Source organism: Somniosus microcephalus, chromosome 17 (assembly GCF_052327205.1).
Source record: "Somniosus microcephalus isolate GS21.2 chromosome 17, FLI_Smic_1.0, whole genome shotgun sequence".
NCBI classification, from domain to species: domain Eukaryota; kingdom Metazoa; phylum Chordata; class Chondrichthyes; order Squaliformes; family Somniosidae; genus Somniosus; species Somniosus microcephalus.
Genome location: NC_141003.1, coordinates 69,936,587 through 69,953,260, shown reverse-complemented (window position 1 = coordinate 69,953,260; position 16,674 = coordinate 69,936,587). Strand labels below are relative to the sequence as shown.

The 16,674-nt window shown below is 46.2% G+C and overlaps 1 protein-coding gene across 1 annotated transcript in view; it reads right to left on the bottom strand.

Moving 5' to 3' along the window:
• strip2 (striatin interacting protein 2) overlaps nucleotides 1–16,674 on the bottom strand; it is a 75,150-nt gene that overhangs the window by 6,408 nt on the left and 52,068 nt on the right. The window lies entirely within an intron of this gene.

Sequence of the window (16,674 nt, the reverse complement as noted above, 5' to 3'; positions counted from 1 at the left end):
GAGAACTGTTTTACAGCTCCTGTATACTGTAGTACCGGCAGTGACCACACCTATATATAAAGCCGGAGCAGGCTTCTGTACTTCAGTCTTGAGACTACTCTACTCCAGTAACCACCTGTTGATTGTTAAGTTACAGCCTCCGTGTAGTTCTTGGGGAAACATCCTATTTAAAGAATCACGGATCTAACAGTGGCGACGAGGTTGATTCGAATCTGCCTGCAACTCTGCATTTCCCGTCGAGGAGTCGCTCCGGGAGGACGGTGGAAGAAAGTCGAGGCCAGAAGCACGGGCGTCGACCACAAGCAACCACCCAGTCATCCGGCAGCAAGTCAACATTGCAGGAGTGGCTGTTGAGAGCCGGGCTTGGTTCCCCAGCCACGACGATCCAGCAACAGACTGGCAACAGGTGCAGCGCACACCCTTCCCGGACAGCGGCGGCGGGAGCCGACCGACGGCATAGAAAAGCCGAGCAGCGTCGACGGGGTAAGAGAGAGGGTGAAGTGCACAGGGCGCGGCCGGGGGTTAAACGACCGAGCGGCGTCGAGGACAAACGAGCAGAGAGAGAGAGAGAGGGTAAAGCAGCAGCCGGGTTCAGGACCAAGCGACGGCAACGGGAAAGGCGCACAGGAGAACGCGCAGAGCACAGCCAGGGCTCAAGGGCTGAACTGCGTCCGCGGGGAGCAGAAGGGAGAGCGCGGGAGACGCCATTGAGCTGCGGAGAAGAAGGGAGAGCGCGGGAGACGCCATTTTTAGAAGCCGCAGCGGAGAAGAAGGGCGAGCGCGGGAAGGAATGAAAGCGCGGGAGACGCCATTTTGTTCCAGCGGAGAAGAAGGCAGAGCGCGGGAGACGCCATTTAGACAGTTAAAATACACCCAGGGATGGCGAAGAGTGGCAGTATCATGGCGTTCGACAATGAAGTCGAAGATTGGGCGACATATGTGGAACGCATTGAGGTGTACTGCAGGGCGAATGAAGTGCCAGATGCTAGGAAAGCACTGGTTTTGTTAAATTCCATGGGTGCAAAAACTTATGGCTTACTGCAAAACCTGATAACACCAGAGAAGCCCGTGGAGAAGAATTTCGAAAGCATAGTAGAAATCCTACAGGACCACTTAAGCCCCACACCACTGCTGATAGCCGAAAGATTTAAGTTCCACAAAAGGAACCAGCATGAAGACGAAAGTAATGCTGAGTACTTAACGGAACTGCGCAAGTTATCGAAACACTGCCAGTTTGGAGCTGGTCTATCAGATACGTTAAGGGACAAGTTTGTGTGTGGGCTTCAAAGTGAAGGAACCCAGAAACGGCTTCTATCAGAATAGGATCTTACGCTGGACAAGGCTTTCAGCATGGCAGTATCACACGAAGCAGCCACACGGGGCGCTGCAGAGATACAACAGAGGCCGCAAGAATACGGCACCAATGAAATGTCATATGGAGCAGGGAAGTGTTATCGCTGCGACAGAACGACACACGGTCAGAAGGATTGTTGGTTCAAGGACCAAGTGTGCAGACAGTGTGGAAAGACAGGACACATAGCAAGAGTCTGCAGGTCAGGGAAGAAAACCAACAGCAGGAAATCTCCACAGGAGAAATACAAAAAGGTACATAAGGTGATGGAGAGTAGTTCAGACGAACAGGGAAGTGATACAGACTCCGGAAGCAAGGAGCTGGGTTGTCTGAAACGACATAAGGTAACCAAAATGGAGGATCACCAGACTATCTGGGTCACACTCAAGATAGACGGAGTCCAAGTGAAAATGGAATTGGACACTGGATCAGCCCTAACAGTCATAAACCAAAGGGACTACAAGCGGCTATTTCCACATATACCCTTGGAAGCTACAGAGATTGTCTTGAAGACGTACACGGGGCAAAAAGTCTACCCCAAAGGAAAAATAAGGGTGAAAGTGATATACAAAGGCCAGGAAATACCTAAAATGGACCTATATGTATTGCCAGATGGAGGACCACCACTACTAGGATGTGAATGGATCCGGAAGATACAACTAGATTGGCATTCCATACAGGCACTGAAGATTGAGGCCAAAAAGGATGACGACGCCACACCTGGACAACTCAAAAATGCTAACTGACGCACAAGAAGTGTTCCAGGAGGGACTCTGAACACTAAAAGGCATAACAGCAATGATTAAAAATGGAGGAAAATGCAAGTCCAAAGTTTTTTAAGGCCAGACCGGTGCCTTATGCGATCCGACCAGCCATTGAAGCAGAGCTGGAAGGGTTGGAACGTTCAGGAGTACTGTCCAAAGTAGACTGGAGCGAGTGGGCTACACCCATCGTCCCTGTAATGAAGAGGTCGTTGAGTAATATGCCTGGGGAACCAAAGAAGGTCCGCATCTGTGGGGATTTCAAGGTGACAGTGAACCCAGTCCTTCACACGGTACAATATCCGCTTCCACGAATTGAGGATATTTTCGCCTCGCTATCTGGGGGTAAACGCTTCACCAAAATTGGTCTGGCCCAGGCGTATTTGCAAATGGAGGTAGAAGAAGCCTCGAAACAATACCTCATGATCAACACTCATAAAGGTCTCTATCAATACAACCAACTGGTTTTCGGGGTAGCATCGGCTCCGGCTATTTGGCAAAGGGCAATAGATCAAGTCCTGCAAGGAATTCCAGGGACCCAGTGTTATTTGGACGACATCCTGGTCACGGGCGAAAATGACAGTGAACACCTCACCAACCTGGAGAAGGTGCTCGCTAGATTAAAGGAATATGGGCTACAAGCTAATCGCCACAAGTGCGAGTTTTTCCAGAAGCAGATCTCATATTGTGGCCACATTATTGATGAAGAGGGGTTACATAAGTCCCCTGAAAAGATTGAGGCAGTAGTCAAGGCTCCAGCACCGGAAAATGTGTCACAACTGAGGTCGTTCCTCGGATTGGTGAACTACTACCATAAGTTCTTACCAAATTTGTCTACAGTATTACACCCACTGAATACCCTACTGCAAACGGGGGTACTATGGAAGTGGAATGACGAATGTAAACGAGCTTTCCAGAAGTGCAAAGAATTGATCACATCAAAAGAGGTGTTGGCCCATTTCAACCCAGCACTACCAATCCGGTTGGCATGTGATGCATCACCCTATGGTATTGGAGCGGTGTTGTCGCACAAATTCCCAGACGGGTTGGAGAGGCCAGTAGCCTTTGCGTCTCGGTCACTAACCTCAGCCGAGCGCAACTATGCCCAGATTGACAGGGAGGCCCTCAGCCTAGTATGGGGAGTAAAAAAATTCAACCACTATCTGCATGGACAGAAGTTCACCTTGCTGACTGACCACCAACCACTTGTCTCCATCTTTAATCCAAAGAAGGACGTTCCGGTAATGACTGCACAACGGTTACAAAGATGGTCCCTTTTTCTAGGGGCGAACCAATATGAAATAGAATATAAAGGCACGAAACAGCACGGAAATGCTGATGGACTATCACGCTTGCCACTGCCTACTGTGGAGGAAGCACCAGCAGTGGACCCTATCGAGATATTTTATTCGTCAATAATTGAACGATTGCCAGTAACTAACGCGGATATAGAGAAGGAGACCCGCAATGATCCGACACTGTCTCGGGTATATGATTTGACGGTGAGGGGATGGCCAACACATGGCGACCCACTGTTGCCAGCATTCTCATTCAGAAGAGAACAGCTGTCAGTATGCCAGGGGACAGTGATGTGTAGATCCTGAGTGGTAATTCCACCCAAGTTAAGGGAGAGAGTGCTAAATGAGCTTCACGAAGGTCATCTGGGAGGGATGAAAATGAAAAGCCTTGCTAGGGCTTATGTGTGGTGGCCGGGGATTGATCAACAAATCGAGGACCTAACTAAGAGCTGCTCAGGATGCCAGAAGGTCCAAAATGCACCACCACATGCCCCTCTACACCCTTGGGAGTGGCCCTCCTCTCCATGGCAATGGGTGCATATTGACTTTGCTGGTCCATTCATGGACTCAATGTTTTTAATAGCTGTGGATGCGCACTCGAAATGGCCTGAGGTGATCCAAATGTCCTCCACCACCACGGAGAAAACTATTGCAGTCCTACGGACCATCTTTGCCAGGAACGGCTTGCCAGAGCAGATTTGCTCTGATAACGGACGACAGTTTGTGTCCGAAGAGTTTCGAAGATTTATGAAAAGAAATGGGGTAAGGCATTACACCTCCGCTCCGTATCATCCAGCCACCAATGGATTGGCTGAGAGGTTTGTACAAACCTTTAAAAAAGCAGTAAGGGCCATGTGCGATGACGACATTCCACTGCAGCATAAGGTGGACAATTTCCTGTTAGCCTACAGAAATGCGACACATACAATCACCAACCAGACCCCGGCCATGATGTTCTTTAACCGAAGGTTGAGATCTCGCCTGGATTTGCTCAGACCAAATGTGCGAAGAAATGTCGAGGATAAACAATTCCAGCACATCAATGAGAAGCCGACAAAGAGCTTTAATGTAGGACAACCAGTCTTGGCCCGTGATTACCGAACAGAGAAATGGCAACCTGGAACGATATGCACACGGCAGGGGCCATTAATGTACACAGTGGATGTCGAGGAGAACATTGTGAGATGCCCCGTCGACCAGATCTTAGCGTCACAGGAACAAGTCAACCCCATGTCTCGCGTACCTGGGAATGAACCCAACATACTGGCAGCATCTACCTCAGAAACAGTAGCAGTGGGAACCGATGGAAAGGGGCCAGAATCGCCTCCGCACCAAGAACAAGAACCTCAGGAAAGGCGCTATCCAGAAAGGATCAGGAAGCCGCCCCAAAGACTGAATTTATAAATGGACTATTTCTGTTTAATGTGCATGTTAAAGTGTTAATTGTTATTTGAATGTTATGGGTACTGTTGATCTAAAAGGGGAGGAATTGTTGTGTATGTACCTTTAAGAGAGAGCTGTTTTACAGCTCCTGTATACAGTAGTACCGGCAGTGACCACACCTGTATATAAAGCCAGAGCAGGCTTCTGTACTTCAGTCTTGAGACCACTCTACTCCAGTAAACACCTGTTGATTGTTAAGTTACAGTCTCCGTGTAGTTCTTGGGGAAACATCCTATTTAAAGAATCACGGATCTAACACTATGCACATTAACTCCCAGGTCCCTCTGTCCCTGCACTCTCTTTAAAACTGTGCCATTAAGTGTATATTGCCTCTCCCTGTTCCTTCTGCCAAAATGCATCACCTCACACTTCTCCATTAAATTCCATCTGCCACTTGTCTGCCCAGTCTGCTAGCCTTTCTATGTCCTGTTGCAGTCAATTGTTATCATCATCACTGTTTGCCACATCCCCAAGTTTGGTGTCATTGGCAAATTTAGAAATTCTACTCTGTATTCCAATATCCAGGTCATTTATATATATATATATATATAAAAAAGCAGTGGCCCCAGCACTGACCCTTGGGGAACACCACTGTCTACCATCCTCCAGTCTGAAAAACAGCCATTTACCACAACTCGCTGTTTTCTGTCCTTAACCCTATTCCTTATCCAAGCTGCCACTGACCCACCTATTCCATGAGCCTCAATTTTGTGAACCAGCCTTCTATGTGGTACTTTGTCAAGCACCTTCCTAAAATCCATGTAGACAACATCCATTGCATTCCCTTCATCAATCCTCTCTGTTAGTTCATCAAGAAATTCAATTAGATTAGTCAAACATGATCTGCCTTTTACAAATCTGTGTTGGCTCTCCTTAATTAGCTTAAACCTCTCCAAGTGCCTGTTAATTCTTTCCTTGATTATTGTTTCTAAAACTTTACCCACCACTGATGTTAAACTGACTGGCCTGTAGTTATGAGGATTGACCTTACACCCTTTCTTGAACAATGGTGTCACATTTGCCACTTTCCAATCCTCAGGCACCTCCCCTGCATCTAGGGAAGATTGGAAAATTATGGCAAGCCCTTCCGCTATCTCCTCCCCCAATTCCCTTAGCAACCTGGGATGCAAGCCATCTGGACCAGGCAACTTGTCCACTCTAAGCATACCTACCCAGCCTTTCTAGTACATCCTGTCTATCAATTTTCACCCCTTCCATTGCTTCTACCTTTTCCACTTCTACTGATATTTTGTCAGCATCTACCTCCTTAGTAAACACCGATACAAAGTACTCATCGAGTATTCTAGCCTTGCCCTGCGCCTCTAAGCATACATCACCTTCTTTGTCCCCAATAGGCCCCACCCCGCCTCTTACTAACCGCTTACTGTTTACATGCCGGTAGAAGATTTTTGGGTTCCCTTTTATGTAAACCGCCATTCTACTCTCATATTCTCTCTTTGCCAATCTTATTTTCATCTTCACTTCCCCTCTCAACTTACTGTATTTGGTCTGGTTCTCCCTTGAAGAATTCACCTGACATGCATCATACACCCTCTTCTTTTGTTTCATCATCTTCTCTATCTCCCTCATCATCCAAGGAGCCTTTGCTTTGGTTCCCTTACCCTTCCCTCTTGTTGGAATGCACCTAGTCTGTACTTGGAACATCTCCTCCTTAAAGATCACCCATTTTTCCGTTAGTTTTTCCTGTCAGTCTTTGGTTCCATTTTACTCTGGCTGGATCCTTTTGCATCCCATTGAAGTTAGCCCTATTCCAGTTTAGAAATTCCACTCTAGATTGCTCCTTGCTCCTCTCCATTGCTAATCTAAATCTTATGATCCGATGATCACTCGTACCCAAGTGTTCTCCCACAGACACTTGGTCGACCTGGCCCACCTCATTCCCCAGCACCAGATCCAGCAATGCCTCCTTCCTAGTTGTGCCAAGAACATATTGGTCAAGGAAATTCTCTTGAACACATTTCAGAAATTCCTCCCCCTCTTTTCCCTTTACCCTAGCATTATCCCAATCGATATTTGGGTAATTAAAGTCCCCCAATATCACCACTCTATAGCTCTTGCATATCTCTGCGATTTCCCTGCAGATTTGCTCCTCTACCTCCCTGGAGGCCTATAGAATACCCCCAATAGCGTGATCGTACCCCTTTTGCTCCTCAACTCTAACAAAATGGATTCTGTCCTTGTCCTCAAGAACATCCTCCCTTTCCAACACTACAATGTCTTCCGTAATCAGCACTGCTACTCCACCTCCCTTTTTTCCTTCCCTATCTTTTTTGAACGCCTTGTACCCTTGAATATTAAGTGTCCAGTCCTCACCATTTTTAAGCCATGTTTCTGTTACTGCCACAACATCATATTGCCATATGGCTAATTGTGCTTGTAGCTCACCAACCTTATTCACCACACTTTGTGCATTTACGTACATGCATTCTAAACACATTTTTGAATTTTTCGTAGTCTTTCTTAGTCTACTCCTATCTAATATAGTACTACTACCACCTCTAGTACTATCTTCTCTAGTATTATCCAACACACTCACTCTTTTATGCACTTTATTCCTCTTTTCTACTACTATATGCTGGTGCCCATCAGTGAAAGGGTACTCTGCAGTGATTACTCAATGAAGGAGTACTCTGCACTGATTACTCAATGAAGGAGTACTCTGCACTGATTACTCAATGAAGGAGTACTCTGCACTGATTACTCAATGAAGGAGTACTCTGCAATGATCACTCAATGAAGGAGTACTCTGCAATGATCACTCAATGAAGGAGTACTCTGCAGAGATTACTCAATGAAAGGGTACTCTGCACTGATTACTCAATGAAGGAGTACTCTGCACTGATTACTCAATGAAGGAGTACTCTGCACTGATTACTCAATGAAGGAGTACTCTGCACTGATTACTCAATGAAGGAGTACTCTGCAATGATCACTCAATGAAGGAGTACTCTGCAGAGATTACTCAATGAAGGAGTACTCTGCAGAGATTACTCAATGAAGGAGTACTCTGCAGAGATTACTCAATGAAGGAGTACTCTGCACTGATTGCAGAGTACCCTTTCATTGAGTAATCAGTGCAGAGTACTCCTTCATTGAGTAATCTCTGCAGAGTACCCTTTCATTGAGTAGAGATTACTCAATGAAGGAGTACTCTGCACTGATTACTCAATGAAGGAGTACTTTGCACTGATTACTCAATGAAGGAGTACTCTGCACTGATTACTCAGTGAAGGAGTACTCTGCACTGATTACTCAGTGAAGGAGTACTCTGCCGTGATTACTCAATGAAGGAGTACTCTGCCGTGATTACTCAATGAAGGAGTACTCTGCACTGATTACTCAATGAAGGAGTACTCTACACTGATTACTCAGTGAAGGAGTACTCTGCAGAGATTACTCAATGAAGGAGTACTCTGCCGTGATTACTCAATGAAGGAGTACTCTGCCGTGATTACTCAATGAAGGAGTACTCTGCCGTGATTACTCAATGAAGGAGTACTCTGCACTGATTACTCAATGAAGGAGGACTCTGCACTGATTACTCAATGAAGGAGGTACTCTGCACTGATTTTGCAGCAGTGTAGTAATGTGCAGTGATTGCTATTATGAGCAGTCATTAGCATAGCTTTGATTCTATTGAGCCAGAAGCATTCAGAAGAAAAATTGGTATTTGAGAATGAAGGCGGCTGTAATCTAATCTGTAGGCTCACATGACATCTGTAGTAACCTGGCTTGTAATCCTGAATCTATTACAGCCTTTTTTTTAAATTAGATCTCAAATCTCACAGTGGTGTGCAGGGGTGGGAAGGTGTGGATGGTGGACCTGCTCTTCTTTCACCAAGTTGCCTTGATGTCATTTGCTCGCTATGTAGGCAATGGTTCAATGATTTGTCCTGTTGGACTCCGACTCATTCATGAAAGGATATTAGTGCCATGCAACTAGTCGAGGGCCAGGGCACTTGGCTACTCCATTCTCTACAATGGTCAGTCAACAAAATGAAAGGCTGAGCTCCATTTGCTAAAACATCCCAAGGAGAGAGATATTCTGGCTCAGCAAAACACAGCGTTCCACTTTAGAACCCAGGAGTGGTAGTGCTGCCCCATGGTACTGCTTGAAGAGCAGGAGGATTTCCTGGTGTCCCGGCCAAAATGCATCCCTCAATGGACACCATCAAAGAAAGCCCCTTAAACAATTGGTCAACAACTTGTATTTATATAGCACCTTGAACATAGTAAAACGTCCAAAGGTGCTTCACAAGAGCGATTATCAAACAAAATTTGACACTGAGCCACATGAGGAGATATTAGGACAAGTGACCAAAAGCTTGGTCAAAGAGGCAGGTTTTAAGGAATGTCTTAAAAGGAGAGAGGTAGAGAGGTCATTTGTCTGATTGCTATTTGTAGAATGTTGCTAATGCAAAATGGCAAGCCTATTTGCCGACAGAACTACAGTCACTGCACTTCAAGAAGTAATTCGCTGTGTGAAGCCCTTTGAGATGGGTGGGGGTGACAAGGTACAAGTATCACGATCTGAGTACCTCGGACACAAGTTAGAAGTAAGAATGGAAGTCAGGCAGAAGTTGTTAACACAAAGATCAATCATTTTGTGGAGTAAATGATCAAGGATGGACACTGAAGTGGGCTGTACGAATGGGTGAAAGAAACAATTAGATTTAGTAGTTTTAAGGCTACGTATAGATCGAGATGTTCAAATACTTCATGGGATAGAATGGTACCTGTGCTGTGGACTAAAGGGACATGTCTGGAAAGTAGCCAGCCAAGGTTGAAAAGTAGAGATGTGAAGATGGATAAATATTCTGAATATTTTCTTTTCACGTTTAGTGATCAATTGTTTACAGCGCTCCCCTCAGGTGATTAACTGGTTTGGCCAGGATAAGCCAAGTTATTCCAGTGTAGCTGGGACACTGGTATCCTGAGCTGACAATGTGAAAGATTGCCTAGGCACTTCTTGCAGAACAAATCTAACCAATTACTGCCCTATCCGCCTTCTCGCAATCATCAGTAAAGTAATGCAAGGAGTCATCAATAGCGCCATCATGCGACACGTATTCTCCAATAGCCTGCTCATTAATGGTCAGTAGGTTCAGCCAGAATCACTAGTCTCCAGACTGCCATCAGGGACCTAGGCATGGCCACGAGGATCGAATTCCAGAGGAGCAGTGAGACTAACTGCCCTTGGCACCAAGGCAGCATTTGACCAAGAAGACCCCAACAAAACTGGGAGGCAATGTGGTCAAGGGGAAAACCCTCCAGTGGCTGAAGTCATACCTCACACAAAGATGGTTGTGGCTGTTGGAGGCCAATCTCACAGTCCCAGGACATCACTGCAAGCCGAGATATCAAGAGATATGGAGCTAAGGCAGGTAATATGTAGCGGAGTTACAGATCAACTGTGATTTAATTGAATGGCAGAACAGGCATGAGGGACTGAATGGCCAACTCCTGTTCCTATGTAGAGTTATAAGGAGAGACTTGAGATACTGGGATTATTTCCACTGGAGCAGAGATTATTTAATAAAATTTCTTAAAACTATGAAGGGTTTTGATAGAGTGAATAGGGAAAGATTATTTTCTCTGGTTAGGAAGTGACAATTTAAAATGGTCATTTAGGGAGCGAGCCAAAGGCATCATAGAGGGTTGTTGGTGCATGGAATGCTATTCCATATGGAAAGGTTACTGCTTCTTTTAAGGGAAAATTGAATAAATATTTGAAACAGAGGAAGAAACAGAGCAATGAGGGGCAAGCAGTTTTGTATTGCTTTGGTAAAAAGTTGGAACAGACACAGTGGGCTGAATGGCCTCCTTCCGTACAGTAAACTTTATCGGTTTGCGTGTTATTTACACGACCACTTCACTGCTAGGCATCCTTCAATCCCGAAACGTTTGTGATTCTCCGGGTTTCCTGTTCCACACACCAAACTGGCAGTACAGATTTTAAAGAAATTGAGATCATTTTCTTTCCCCACCCTCTCCCCGATATTTGCAATTTGCATATTCATTTTCCATCTCATTGACAATTATTCGTTTACTTACCACCTCCCAGCCAATCACTCCACCCAGTTTTTGGCTCCAGCACAGCTGGTTAGGAGGGCCTTGAAGTAGATATTTTGCCTAGCATATCATCTGCTGTGACATCATGAATAGGGACAGTGCATCGTGAGCAGCATTAGCTGCTCATGATGTCACAGCAGAGGGAGGGTTACGCTATGGGTGACAGAGTCTTCTCCAGCGTAACGGACCTGATGAGAGGTTTTTAAGATCATGAAAGGGTTCGATAAAGTAGATGACGAGGGAAGATAGAGAAGATGATGAAACAAAAAAAGAGGGTGTATGGTGCATGTCAGGTGAATTCTTCAAGGGAGAACCAGACCAAATACACTAAGTTGAGAGGGGATGTGAAGATGAAAATAAGATTGGCAAAGAGAGAATATGAGAGTAGAATGGTATTAACATAAAAGGGAACCCAAAAATCTTCACAGTAAGCAGGTAGTAAGAAGTGGGGTGGGGCCCATTAGGGACAAAGAAGGTGATGTATGCTCAGAGACGCAGGGCAAGGCTAGAATACTCAATGAGTACTTTGTATCAGTGGATACTGACAAAATATCAGAAGAAGTGGAAAAGGTAGAAGCAATGGAAGGGGTGAAAATTGATGGACAGGATGTACTAGAAAGGCTGGGTATGCTTAGAGTGGGCAAGTCGCCTGGTCCAGATGGCTTGCATTCCAGGTTGCCAAGGGATTTGGGGGAGGAGATAGCGAAAGGGCTTGCCATAATTTTCCAGTTTTCCCTAGATGCGGGGGAGGTGCCTGAGGATTGGAAAGTGGCAAATGTGACACCATTGTTCAAGAAAGGGTGTAAGGACAATCCTAGTAACTACAGGCCTGTCAGTTTAACATCAGTGGTGGGTAAAGTTTTAGAACCAATAATCAAGGAAAGAATTAACAGGCACTTGGAGAGGTTTAAGCTAATTAAGGAGAGCCAACACAGATTTGTAAAAGGCAGATCATGTTTGACTAATTTAATTGAATTTTTTGATGAACAGAGAGGATTGATGAAGGGAATGCAATGGATGTTGTCTACATGGATTTTCAGAAGGCGTTTGACAAAGTACCACATAGAAGGCTGGTTAACAAAATTGAGGCTCATGGAATAGTTGGGTCAGTGACAGCTTGGACAAGGAATTGGCTTAGGGACAGAAAACAGCGAGTTGTGGTAAATGGCTGTTTGTCAGACTGGAGGATGGTAGACCGTAGTGTTCCCCAAGGGTCAGTGCTGAGGCCACTGCTTTTTTTGATGTATATATAACTGACCTGGATATTGGAATACTTTCTAAATTTGCCGATGACACCAAACTTGAGGGTGTGGCAAACAGTGATGATAATACTGCAACAGGACATAGAAAGGCTAGCAGAATGGGCAGACAAGTGGCAGATGGAATTTAATACAGAGAAGTGCGAGATGCATTTTGGCAGAAGGAACAGGGAGAGGCAATATACACTTAATGGCACTGTGTCAGCTGTGGCTCAGTTGGTAGCACACTCGCCTCCGAATCAAAAGATTGTTCAATAAGGAGTGTAGAAGAGCATGCCGGAGCAGCACCGAGCTAAAAATGAGGTACCAACCTGGGGAAGCTGCAACACAGGACCACATGCATGCTAAAACGCGGAAGCAGCAAGCTATAGACAGGGCTAAGCGATCCCACAATCAACGGATCAGATCAAAGTTCTGCAGTCCTGCCACATCCAGTCGTGAATGGTGGTGGACCATTAAACAATTAACGGGAGGAGGAGGCTCCATGAATATCCCCATCCTCAATGATAGTGGAGCCCAGCACGTGAGTGCAAAAGACAAGGCTGAAGCATTTGCAACCATCTTCAGCCAGAAGTGCCGAGTGGATGATCCATATCGTCCTATTCCCGAGGTCCCCACCATCACAGAAGCCAGTCTTCAGCCAGTTCCATTCACTCCATGTGATATCAAGAAACAGCTGAGCACACTGGATACAGCAAAGGCTGTGGGCCCCGATAACATCCCGGCTATCGTGCTGAAGACTTGTGCTCCAGAACTAGCCGCGCCTCTAGCTAAGCTGTTCCAGTACAGCTACAACACTGGCATCTATCCGACAATGTGGAAAACTGCCCAGGTATGTCCTGTCCACAAAAAGCAGGACAAATCCAACCCGGCCAATTACCGCCCCATCAATCTACTCTCAATCATCAGCAAAGTGATGGAAGGTGTAATCGACAGTGCTATCAAGTGGCACTTACTCACCAATAACCTGCTCACTGATACCCAGTTTGGGTTCCGCCAAGACCACTCGGCTCCCGACCTCATCACAGCCTTGGTCCAAACATGGACAAAGGAGCTGAATTCCAGAGGTGAGGTGAGAATGACTGCCCTTGACAGAGTGTGGCATCAAGGAGCCCTCATAAAACTGAAGTCAATGGGGGAATCGGGGAAAACTCTCCACTGGCTGGAGTCATACCTAGCACAAAGGAATATGGTTGTGGTGACTGAAGGTCAATCATCACAGCCCCAGGACATCGCTGCAGGAGTTCCTCAGGGCAGTGTCCTAGGCCCAACCATTTTCAGCTGCTTCATCAATGACCTTCCCTCCAACATAAGGTCAGAAATCAGGATGTTCACTGATGACTTCAGAGTGTTCAGCGCCATTCACAACTCCTCAGATAAAGCAGTCCATGCCCGCATGCAACAAGACCTGGACGATGTTCAGGCTTGGGCTGATAAGTGGCAGGTAACATTCGCGCCACAGAAGTGCCAGGCAATGACTATCTCCAACAAGCGAGAGTCTAACCACCACCCCTTGACGTTCAATGGCATTACCATCGCCGAATCCCCCACCATCAACATCCTGGGGGGTCACCATTGACCAGAAACTTAACTGGACCAACCACATAAATACTGTGGCAACAAGAGCAGGTCAGAGGCTAGGTATTCTGCAGCGAGTGTCTCACCACCTGACTCCCAAATCCTTTCCACCATCTACAAGGCACAAGGAGTGTGATGGAATAATCTCCACTTGCCTGGATGAGTGCAGCTGCAACAACACTCAAGAAGCTTGACACCATCCAGGACAAAGCAGCCCGTTTGATTGGCACCCCATCCACCACCTTAAACATTCACTCCCTCCACCACTGGCGTACCGTGGCTGCAGCGTGTACCATCTACAAGGTGCACTGCAGCAACTCACCAAGGCTTCTTCGGCAGCACCTCCCAAACCCGTGACCTCTTCCACCTAGCAGGACAAGGGCAGCAGGCGCATGGGAACACTACCACCTCCAAGTCACACACCATCCTGACTTGGAAGTACATCGCCGCTCCTTCATCGTTGCTGTGTCAAAATCCTGGAACTCCCTACCCAACAGCACTGTGGGAGTTTCACCACATGGACTGCAGTGGTTGAAGGTGGCGGCTCACCACCACCTTCTCAAGGGCAACTAGAGATTGCCAATAAATGCTGGCCTTGCCAGCAACACCCAGATACCATAAGCAAATAAAAAAACATTCCAGGGACTTGAGCACATAAAGCTAGGCTGACACTCTGGTGCAGTGCTGAGGGAGCGCTGCACTGTTGGAGGTGCCGTCTTTCGGGTGAGATGTTAAACCGAGGCCCCGTCTGCTCTCTGGTCATTATCACATTGCTGTTTGTGGGACCTTGCTGTGTGTAAACTGGCTGCCGTGTTTCCCACATTGCAACAGTGAGTCCACTTCAAAAGTACTTCATTGGCTGTAAAGCGCTTTGAGCCATCCAGTGGTCGTGAAAGGCGCTATATAAATGCAAGTCTTTCTTTTAAAGAGTGTGCAGGGACAGAGGGACCTGGGAGTTAATGTGCATAGGTCCCTGAAGGTGACAATACATTGAGAGAGTGGTTAACAAAGCATATGGGATCTTGGGCTTCATAAATATAGAGATATTGAGTACAAAAGTAGATAAGTTATGCTGAACCTTTATAAAGCGCTGGTTAGGCCACAACAGGAGTATTGTGTCCAGTTCTGGTCACCGCACTTTAGGAAGGCTGTGAAAGCCCTTGAGAGGGTGCAGAGGAGATTTACCAGAATGGTTCCGGGGATGAGGGATCTTAGCTACAAGGACAGGTTGGAGATGCTGGATTTATTTTCATTAGAGCAAAGGAGGTTGAGGGGTGATTTGATAGAGGTGTACAAGATTATGACAGGTTTGATAGGCTAGACGGGGAAAGGCTGTTCCCACCAGTTGACGGTACAAGGCCTAGGGGACACAGATTTAAGGTTTTGGGCAAGAGATACGGGGGTGTGTGAGAAAAAACTTTTTTACGCAGCGAGTGTTGTCCTGGAACTCGCTGCCAACGGAAGTGGTGGAAGCGGAGACACTCAATGTTTTCAAGGGGAGACTGGATAGGCACTTGAGGGAAATAAACTTACAGGGCTACGGGGATAGAGCGGGGGAGTGGGACTGACTGGATTGCTCTACAGAGAGCTGGCACGGACTTGATGGGCCGAACGGCCTCCTTCTGCGCCGTTATGTCTCTATGACGTAAAGAAAATGTTTCCACTCGTGGGGAGAAGTCCACAACTGGGGGGGTCATGAATATAAGACAGTCACCAATAAATCCAATCAGGAATTCATGAGGAATTTCTTTACCCAGAGTGGCAAGAATGTGGAACTCGCTACCACAAGGATTGGTTGAGGCGAATAACAGATGCATTTAAGGGAAAGCTAGCTAAACACGAGAACATAACACAAGAAATAGCAAGAGTAGGCCATTTGCCCTTCAAGCTTGCTCTGCCATTCAATAAGATCACGACTGATCTACCGCAACTCCAAAAATCCAGCGATGTCTTGAACAGACTCAACAACTGAGCATCCACAACCCTCTGGGGTAAAGAATTCCAAAGATTCACCACCGAGTGAAGAAATTCCTCCTCATCTCAGTCCGAGATAGCCGCCCCCTTATTCGGAGACTATGATCCCTGGTTCTAGACTCCCCAGCCAGGGGAAACAGCCTCCCAGCATCTACCCTGTGAAGTCCCTCAAGAATTGTATACGATTCAATGAGATCACACCTCATTCTTCTAATCTATAGGGAATATATCGGCCTAGTCTACTCAATCTCTCCTCATCCGACAATTCTCTCATCCCAGGAATCTGTCTAGTGAACCTTCTTTGCACTCCCTCTAAAGGCAAGTATATCCTTCCTTAGGCAAGGAGACCAAAACTGTACACAATACTCCAGCTGTGGTCTCACCAAAGCCCTATATAATTGCAATAAGACACCTTTAGTCTTGTGCTCTGATCCTTTTGTAATAAAGACTAACATACCATTTGCCTTCCTAATTGCTTGCTGTACCTGCATGTTAACTTTCAGTGATTCGTGTACAAGGTCCCTCTGAACACCAACATTTCCCAGTCTCTCACCATTTAAAAAATATTCTGCTTTTCTATTGTTCCTACCAAAGTGGATAACTTTACACTTCGCCACATTATCTACCATCTCACCTAACCTGTCTATATCCCTTTGCAGCCTCTTTGCATCCTCCTCCCAACTTACTTTGTATCGTCAGCAAGCCTGGATACATTACACTCTGTCCCCTCATATAAGTCATTGATATAAAGACTGGCGCCTTTCATGACCACCGACGTCTCAAAGCACTTTACAGCCAATGAAGTACTTTTTGGAGTATAGTCACTGTTGTAATGTGGGAAATGCGGCACACAATTTCGCTCAGCAAGCTCCTACAAACAGCAATGTGATAATGACCAGATAAACTGTTTTTGTTAT